Genomic DNA, 10,693 nt, shown 5'->3' on the forward strand with positions numbered 1-10,693 from the left:
GGGACAGCTGGTTAGCACTAACATGTGAGAAGGAGTCGAAAGTTATAAGAAGCTGAAACTTGGCGGAGGAGGAGCTGCGCGGATCCGGAGCGCCTGCAGAGGCCCCTTCCTTTGTCTGGAGGAGGAGGGGTCCCGGGTTCCTGAGGCACCTCGGCCTGTGCCCAGCCGCGCCTGGCCATCGGTGTGCGGAGGAGGAGCTGCGCGGATCCGGAGCGCCTGCAGAGGCCCCTTCCTTTGTCTGGAGGAGGAGGGATCCCGAGTTCCTGAGGCACCTCGGCCCGTGCCCAGCCGCGCCTGGCCATCGGTGTGCGGAGGAGGAGCTGCGCGGATCCGGAGTGCCTGCAGAGGCCCCTTCCTTTGTCTGGAGGAGGAGGGGTCCCGGGTTCCTGAGGCACCTCGGCCTGTGCCCAGCCGCGCATAGCCATCTGCGTGCAGAGGAGGAGCTGGGTAGATCCGGAGTGCCCGCAGGAGGCCTTTCCTTTGTCTGGAGGTCTGTGGATATCTCTGCAAGCAGGGAGGGATCACAGGCTCCTGAGGCACTGTGGTCTGTGGTGAGTACCCTAACCCGGCTGCGATCCAAGAGCTGTGGATCTACCAAGGGGCAGGTGGGCGCACAGTGTCCCTGAGGCCCAGCTTGTCTGGAACCGCGGAGTTCTGAACAAGCAGAGAAGGGCCATTGGTTCTGCAGGCCCAATGGCCTGGGGTAGAGTGGTGCCAGAGTCTCAGTAGCTGCAAACATAGAAGGGGATTTTCAACAGATCCTGAGGAGGCTTTCAAATAACACTTGAAACACAGAAATATAGGAAAATGACAAAACGAAAGACCAAATTACAACCTCAAACCTCCAGCCCATCTCAGGAAACCCTAGGAGAAGTGTATTTAGAAGAAAATATATCCCATCCTCCTCATATATTAGACACAATAGCTACTGAAGTTGACAAGCAACTCCAGGAAGCTTTAAAGAAATTCAAACTCGAAATAATATCCCAGATAAAAGAAGAAATGATAAAAGAAATGAAAGAGATTCTAAATATATCTAAAGAAAACACAGATAAAAAATTGGAGGAACTAAACAAAAAGATAGAATCCCTAGAAGAGCAATATAAGAAACAAACAGAATACATAATGCAGATGCACAGAGATATACAGGAAATAAAAAACTCCACTGAAAGTTGTAAAAACCGCCTTAATGAAAGTGAAGATAGAATTTCAGACCTTGAAGATAGGATTGCAGCTAGTGAACAGGAAAGGAAAGATCTTTTAAAAATAACAAGGAATCAGGAAACAACAATTCAACAACTGCAAGATGATGCAAAGAAGAATAACATAAGAATGATAGGGATTAATGAAAAAGAAGGAGACAACATAAAGGATATCAAGAGGATATTTAGAGAAGCAATAGCTGAAAACTTCCCAAGCATGAGATCAGAAACTGACATCAGGATCAGTGAAGCATATAGAACTCCAAATAGTCATAACCAAAATAAAACTACACCCAGACATATAATAATCACCATCCCAGAAATCCAACACAAGAATAGATTATTAAAAGCTGTCAGAGAGAAAAGACAGATCACTTATAAAGGAAAACCTATCAGAATCACAGCAGACTTCTCATCACAAACAATAAAGTCAAGAAGAGCATGGAGTGAAGTATTCCAGATCCTAAAGCAAAATGATTTCCAACCTAGACTGATATATCCTGCAAAACTATCATTTAAAATAGATGGTGAAATACGATACTTCCATGACAAAGAACAGCTGAAGAACTTCATGAACACCAAACCAACCCTGCAAAAAATATTGAAAGACAGTTTAGATACACAAAGGAAAAAACCACTAAGCAAAGCAAATAATTAAACAGAACAGAAAGATAAAGATGCAACAGCAGAGAGATAAGAATCCTACAATTAAACAACATTTAACAGTAATAACCATTAATGTAAATGGTCTCAATGCACCAATCAAAAGAAACAGACTAGCAGAATGGATCAAGAAACAAAATCCAACCATATGCTGTTTACAGGAAACCCATCTAACCCAGAAGGATACTCACAGACTGAAAGTCAAAGGATGGAAAACAATTCTTCATGCAGCAGAAATCCAAAAAAAGGCAGGAGTAGCCATTCTGTTTGCAGACAATGTGAACTTTAAACCAACAATGACCATAAAGGATAAAGAAGGTCACTACATACTCGTAAGGGGAAAACTCCAAGAGGAAGAGATAACTATCTTAAATATATACGCACCAAACTCCAGAGCGCCCAGTTATATAAAACAATTATTAACAGAAATGAAAACTCAAATTATCAGTAACACAATTGTAACAGGAGACCTTAATACGCCATTGACACCAAGGGACAGATCGACCAGACAGAAAATGAGTAAAGAAATAACAGAACTGAATCATACCTGTGAACAAATGGGTTTGATAGACATATACAGAATGTTCCACCCAACAACATCAGAATACACATTCTTCTCAGCAGTACATGGATCATTTTCTAAAATAGACCATATATTAGCTCATAGAACATATTTAAACAAGTGCAAAAGAGCTGAAATCATCCCTTGCATGTTATCGGATCACAGCGCTCTGAAATTAGAAATTAATGATAAAAGATACCGCAAAAATCCCACAAACACATGGAAACTGAATAACACACTCTTGAGTAATCAGTGGGTCACAGAAGAAATTAAAGAAGAAATCAAACAATACCTAAAAGAAAATGAAAATGCAGATACAACTTACCGGAATCTGTGGGATGCAATGAAAGCTGTCCTGAGAGGAAAATTTATTGCACTGAGTTCCCACATCAGGAAAACAGAACGAATACAAATAAATAACTTGATGCTACACCTCAAACAGCTAGAAAAAGAAGAGCAAGTCAAGCCCAAAGCCAAAAGAAGAGAGGAAATTATAAAAATCAGAGCAGAAATCAATGCAATAGAGACTAAGAAAACAATCCAAAGAATCAACAAATCAAAGAGTTGGTTCTTTGAAAGAATAAATAAAATCGATAAGCCCCTAGCCAACCTTATTAAAAAAAGGGAAGAAAAAGCTCAAATTCATGCAATAAGAAATGAAAAAGGAGAAGTCACTACAGACCCAATAGAAATACAGAAGATCATCAACACCTATTTTGAAAACCTCTACTCTCAAAAGTTTGATAACACAGAAGAAATAGACAGTTTCTTAGAAGCATATGAAGTGCCAAAGCTAGATCAAGAGGATGTAAAATTGTTGAATAACCCAATCTCGGTTACTGAAATTGAAAATGTAATTAAGTCCTTACCCACCAAGAAGAGCCCAGGCCCAGATGGATTCACTGCAGAATTCTACAAGAAATACAAAGAAGACCTAATGCCGACACTCCTCAAACTATTCAATGAAATTGAAAGGGAAGCAATCCTTCCTAAGTCATTCCTGGAAGCAAATATCACTCTAGTACCAAAACCTGAGAAAGACCCAACTAAAAAAGAGAACTATAGACCGATCTCCCTAATGAACACAGATGCAAAAATCCTCAATAAAATATTGGCAAATAGGATCCAGCAAATCATCAAGAAGATTATACACCATGACCAAGTGGGATTCATCCCAGGAATGCAAGGATGGTTCAACATACGCAAATCAATAAATGTAATCCACCATATCAATAAAGCCAAAAATAAGAATCACATGATCATTTCTATAGATGCAGAAAAAGCCTTCGATAAGGTCCAACATTTATTCATGATAAAAACTCTACAGAAAATTGGAATAGATGGTCTTTACCTCAATATAATAAAGGCCATTTATGACAAACCAACAGCCAGCATCATACTAAATGGCCAAAAATTGAAAGCCTTTACTTTAAAATCAGGCACAAGACAAGGATGTCCTTTATCACCACTCCTATTTAATATAGTACTGGAAGTACTAGCCAGAGCAATTAGGCAAGAAAGAGAAATAAAAGGGGTAAAGATAGGAAAAGAAGAAGTTAAGTTGTCATTGTTTGCAGATGACATGATACTCTACATAAAAGACCCCCTAAGCTCCATTGAAAGACTCTTAGAAACAATAAATAAATTCAGTAATGTGGCTGGATACAAAATCAATACTCAGAAATCAATAGCATTCCTATACACAAACAACAAAACCACAGAGAGGGAAATAAGGGAAACTGGACTATTCACATTAGCAAGCAAAAAAATGAAATATTTAAGAATTACTCTTACGAAAGAAGTGAAAGACTTATACAGTGAAAACTATATTACACTGAAAAAGGAAATTGAAGATGATCTCAGAAAATGGAAAGACATCCCTTGCTCATGGATAGGAAGAACAAACATTGTGAAGATGGCCATTCTCCCAAAACTCTTATACAGATTCAATGCAATCCCAATAGAAATACCATCAACATACCTTATAGATCTAGAGAAATCACTCCTAAATTTCATCTGGAACCAGAAGAGACCTAGAATCGCAAAAGCAATTCTAAGCAGCAAAGACAAAGCAGGAGGCATCACAATCCCTGACTTGAAATTATACTACAAAGCAACAGTAGTAAAATCAACATGGTATTGGAATCAAAACAGAGCTGAAGATCAATGGAATAGATTAGAAGATACAACCACAACTACAAACACACTCAACCACCTTATCTTTGATAAAGGAGCCAAGCAGGTTCACTGGAAGAACGACAGTCTCTTTAATAAATGGTGCTGGAAAAACTGGCTCTCCATTTGCCGAAAACTAAAGCTAGACCCATGTCTATCACCATGTACTAAATTAAAATCTAAATGGGTCAAAGATCTGAATATTAAAACAGAAACGCTAAACCTATTGGAAGACAAATTGGGTAGAAACCTTGGAGACATAGGAGTAGGTAGAGAATTCATGAATAGGACTCAAACTGCACGGGAAATACTTCCCAGAATCAATAACTGGGACCACTTCTTATTAAAAAGTTTTTGCATGTCAAAAGAAATCTCCAGCATAGTGAAAAGAAAACCCACAAACTGGGAAAAGATTTTAGTGAACTCTCTCTCAGACAAGGGACTCTTGTCTAAAACATATAAAGAATTAAAAAAACTCAGACCTTCAAAATTCAAAGATCCAATCCAAAAATGGGCATCTGAGATGAATACGCACTTCTCAGATGAAGAAATGCAAATGGCAAATAAATACATGAAAAAATGCTCATCATCATTGGTCATTAGAGAAATGCAAATTAAAACCACACTGAGATACCATCTCACTCCTGAAAGAATGGCCAGGATCAAGAAAACCAACAACAACAAATGCTGGAGAGGCTGTGGGGAAAAAGGAACTCTCCTGCACTGTTGGTGGGAGTGTAGACTGGTACAGCCTTTGTGGAGGTCTGTCTGGAGGTTTCACAAAAAGTTGGGATTGGAAATCCCATTTATTCCAGCTATTCCACTTCTAGGCATATTCCCAGAAGAACTGAAAGCATCATACCACAGGGATATATGTGCACCTATGTTTATAGCAGCACAATTTGTAATCGCCAGATCTTGAAAACAACCCAAGTGTCCATCAACTGAGGAATGGATAAAAAAGTTGTGGTATTTCTATACAATGGAGTATTATTCAGCTATAAAGAAGGATCGCATTGAGATATTTATCAATAAATGGGCGCAGCTTGAGACCCATACTCATAAGTGAAATAAATCAATCTCGCATGTATGAATACCGAATAGTTTCCCTAATGTAAGTAATGATTCAAATATATAAAAATATGTGATAATCATGATTCCCCATTATGTGGCCTTGAAGCCTTATAAAATTTTCACTTATTAATTAGAAAGGCTTTACTCTGGGCTTTTTGATATGGAAATATTTGAAGCTATAGTATATGAAGTTTTATCCAAATATTTTAAGGAAAAAGACAGACACTATGGTAACTACTATTCTTTAAAAAAATTATTTAGCTATTTCTTATGTTTATTTTAATTAAGGGAAAAACTTAAAAAATTAGGATATATAGTAGTAACTCTTTTTGATCTCCTATTAACTTGTTTTGAAGTCCTGTAATACTCCCAAGATCTTGTTTTGACTGATTAGACTCTGTTCCATTCTGTGCGATAGTAGCAAGTTTGAAGGTATAGGCAACTAATTTGAAGGCAATAAGATTCACAAAGATGCCCATTCTGGTTTGACTATTGTCTCCTTTGGAAGTCCTGTAATGTTCACAATGCCTAAGTTTTATTGGTCTTGTTCTCCACTGTTTTGTCCGGCTTTATAATATCTAATGAGATGGACAATTCCTTTTAAGGAAACAAGAGACAATGTTGATAACCATTGTTGATGACCTTGTACTCTGTTCTACATCATGTGCTATGTCTATCCTTGGTTTTGACTTACAGCTTTGTTTTGCCATATTTGACTTTATTCTCTCCCCCCCAAAAAAGTAATAAGAACTAAGGAGTAATAAAATCCAAAATGTGTAAATTTTGTTATAAAAAAGAGAGGGAGGGGAAAAAAAAGAGCTCTAACGGATATAACAACAAGTGTGTTTAGGGATGTTAAATAGCTGCCTATATTAATGTTTTTGGATCATTGAACACAGCTGTTTGCAGTCTCTCCGTTTGAATGTCTACTTTGTATTCTTTGATACTGTGATTTGAGCAACTATTTCCAAGATGATATTATGTAATCTATTAACAGGTGATTTCTTACTGTTACGTTTTTTTTTGTAGTTCTGTATTATGTGTAACCTTACACTGCTTTGTTTTGTTTTGTGTTTTTCTCTTTTTCCTCTTAAATAAAAAAAAAAAAAGAAGCTGAAACTTAAGTTTTTACAAGGATTTGGAACTTAACCCTTTTGGTGCTTACAGAACAAGAGGAGGCGCATTACAGAACAGAAATACGGCAAGATTACTTTTTTGGGGAGGGGGGAAGAACAAGGTCAGGTAAGGGTTGTGATAACAAGCAAGTCTCCCTGCACACAAGCAAGTTACCCTTTAAACAAGTTTAAGTTAGGAAAACATCCTGGTTTCCTCAGCAGAAAATAGAGAAGTCCAACAGTAATTAACAACCCCTGTTAGCTTATTTTAGCACCATATCTGTTATTTATAGAGGGCAACAATGGTTAACATATCAATTATTTAAGATTTTGCAATGCTTTACAGAGGAGAGCACTGATTAACATATCAATTAGGCTACCCAGAGGGAGAAGGAAAACATATATATGGTATGGCCATGTTACAGGTAATTTGCTATAATACAAATATAATGAAGCTATTTTTCTTAGAGAACAACACTAATGATGCATCTCAAGATTCTACAGCAAGAACAATTTAAAGTCACATCTGTAGATGCAAAGAAATTACAATAGAAAGACAAGTGGGTTGGAACTTTCGCTCAGTGGCGTAAGTGCCTGCCTGGCAAGGTCAAGGTTATGAGTTCAATCCCCAGTACCTAAATAAACAAAACAAGTGTATCATAATGTAATAATAAAACACATAACATGCATCAGGTACACGTTCTGACTCCCTCACTCTTTCCCTAGTTTATTCGACCGTCAGCTCTTCTTCCATCTTCCTCTTCTCCTTCGCTGCAGTTTGGATCTGAACATCCCTAATGGCCAGCATGTAGAGGATTTGCCCCCCAGCCTGTGGTGTGATTGGCAGTGGCAGTTTCTCCGAAGGGCACTGTGAGACTCCATCCCCGTTCTCTTCTTTGTGTCTCCCTGTAAAGAGATGAATTAGGCTTTTCAGCCATAGGCTGACACCATAATGAACTGCTGTATAACAACCCCAAAGCTATTGGGCCATAGGCCCGTCAACCGAACCTTCTGAAACCAAGGGATAAACGAACTTTCCAGATTTATCATTTCTTTCCTTTTATTCCTGTTCTTATCTTGGTGGTAGAGACTGGCAAGCTGTGCATACTGAGTTATCATGAAACACCCCAAAAAGTTTTGGCACATGGTAGGAATTCAATGTTAGTTATCAAAGTAGTCCATGAATAGTGGATGAATGCCATCCCTGCATGGAAGCATGAAGACTTAAATGCATGCATTGGGGACTGAGCCTGAAGTATGCACAAGAACTACATACACTACACACACACACACACACACACACACACACACACACACACCTTGAACTATGTTGTGGACTGAGCCTGGATGGGCACAAAGATGGGAACATTTGCAATGCAAAGCCTCAGCTACAAGAGGGCCTGGCAGTAACTATGGTGAATACTTCATGAAACACGGAGAAAAGGCAATGGAGAAGAATCCAGGAAGGCAGAGATCATGCAAGGACTCCAGTTCGGATGTAGTTTTGTCCTTCTCTCTGTCTATGCAGAAGACACACAACTGTTCAGACCATGCAGGCAGTGGATGTTGACTGTTTCTGCAAACACATCCTGGAGGCTGATGTTAGGAGAGATGAGGCAGGAGTGAGATCAACTGAGTGATCTTGGAAAAGATGGAGTCCCAGAAGGACCAGCATCAAGAAGGGCAAAGGGAATCAGGGTGATCAGGGGAGTCCAGTCTGTGGAGAGAGGAAATACCAGTTAATAATTGTGGGGTAAGACCAATTAAAATAGGTCACATTGGTCAACCATACACTGATCCTGGCTGCAAATTGGGTCACTGAACCATGGACATCATGGGAACTCAGGCAGGGCACATGGTCTCAGGATGATCATGAGGGACCCACACAGGGCACATGGGCTCAGAGTGGTGATAAGTGGCTCAACTGTGACTGAGACAAGCATCCAGAGGCACCATGAAGGAGATTCTCAGGGGGACGTATGCTATCATGTCACATCTCTTACCCCAGAGACTAATCTGTGACACCATCCATGTTTGCTGCTGGGCTTTCCACCTTCTCTCTGTGAGCCATCACTCTAAGTGAAGAGATCAGAAACTTTCAGTGGGGACACTGGGTGTGCAGTGGCCAAAGTCAACTAACATGTGCCCTGCCAAGGGCCTGGAGGGTTGGTAGAAAGAGGGAGGAACATTAGCTCCCGGACCTCCAGATGGGACCAGCTACATTCCCATGTTTGGTCAGAGCTGAGGACAGATAGCAATTGTCTTTTTGTCCAGTTCCTGGCATCCACTCAGTCCCTGCCTAGTCCCAGCCCTCTTGACCTTCTTGGGTCCCCGAGCACTAACAACCCAGAGTTCAGTGCTGAGTACCCTGCTCCTCCTCCAGCCCCATGCAGTACTCACCTAAGGAAGATGAGGCAAAGCCCGAGAAGCAGGATCTTAACTGCCACCTCCATGATGGCCACCAGCACCACCTGTGCCATGGGCTCCGATTTCTCTGCAGGAAAGTGAGGTAGGCCTTCTTTCAAAGGTGACAACATTGCAGGCATTTTTGTCACCTTTGCCCTTGAAGAGAATCAGTCTTTGTCTCTGTCCCATTCCACACTTCAACTGTCCTTGAGGTGCACGGAGACAATATAACTTACCTTGTCAAAAATTCAACTCCTTTTCTCCCCACAACCCCACCAGCATTTATTATTGTTAATTTCTTGCTGGTAGCCATTCTTTCTGCAGGGAGATGGAAGCTCAGCATTGTCATAATTTGTATCTCTTGAATGACCAGTGATGTTGAACATTTTGCCATTTGTACTTCATCTGCAAAGATGTGTTCATTTCAGTTGTCCATTTTTGGCTTGGGTCTTTAAAACTGGCCCCCTAGCTGTTTTGAGTTCTTCGTATACACTAGACATTAGATCTCTGTCTGAGGAAGAGCTGACACAAATTTAGTCCCAGTCTGTGGGCTGTCTTTTAACTGTTTCTTTTGCTGTGCAAAAGCTTTTTAATAAAATGATATATTAATTGTTGATTCTTTGTATATTTCTCATGAAAAACAATAAAATCATATATAATAAAATGATATATTAATTGTTGATTCTTTGTATATTTCTCATGAAAATCAGGGTTTTGTTTATAATGCTTTTGGCTGCACCAGTGTCTTCAAGATTTCTATCTCTTATAGCAGATTTAGTGTTTTTGTTGTAGTATTTAGATCTTTGATCCATTTTCACTTTAGTTTAGGGCATGGTGATAGATCTGGGTCTAATTTTAGTCTTCGGCATCTGGCAAGCCTATTTTTCTAGCACCATTTATTGAAGAGGCTGTCTTTCTTCCAGGGAAAGGCTTTGGCCCTTTTGTTAAAGATAAGATGACTGAGTGTGTTTGGAGCTGTTTCTGTATCTTCTAAATCATTCCATTCATCCTCAGGTCTGTTTTTTGCAGTATCATGCTATCCCTATCCACTCTTGGTGGGAGTTAGACTGTTGCAACTGCTATAGAAATATGTGGAGATTTCCCAAAAACAAAAACTAGAGGTTCCACGTGACCCAGTTATTCTTCTTGATTATTTTCCCAAAAGAATTAAAAACTTCAAAGCACAGTGACATATGCACACCCATGTTTATAGCAACATAGTTTGTCATGTCTAGATCTTGAAAACAGCCCAATTGCCCATCAACCGATAAATGGACAGAGATGTGGTTATTTTATACAATGGAGTACTACTAAACCACAAAGAAGGATAAACTTGAGACATTTCTAGGTAAAAGGGTGCACCTTGAGACCATATTCTTAAGTGAAATGAAGCAAACACATCTTCCTAAATATCCAATTGTTTACCTGGTGTGAGAAACTGAAAGTGTAAATGAGGATCAAAATATGTAATAGATACTGTGAAATTCAAAGCAAAT

This window comes from Cavia porcellus, unplaced genomic scaffold (genome assembly GCF_034190915.1).
Source record: "Cavia porcellus strain 051 isolate PalLab524CR breed Dunkin Hartley unplaced genomic scaffold, mCavPor4.1 scaffold_7, whole genome shotgun sequence".
In the NCBI taxonomy this organism is placed as follows: Eukaryota; Metazoa; Chordata; class Mammalia; order Rodentia; family Caviidae; genus Cavia; species Cavia porcellus.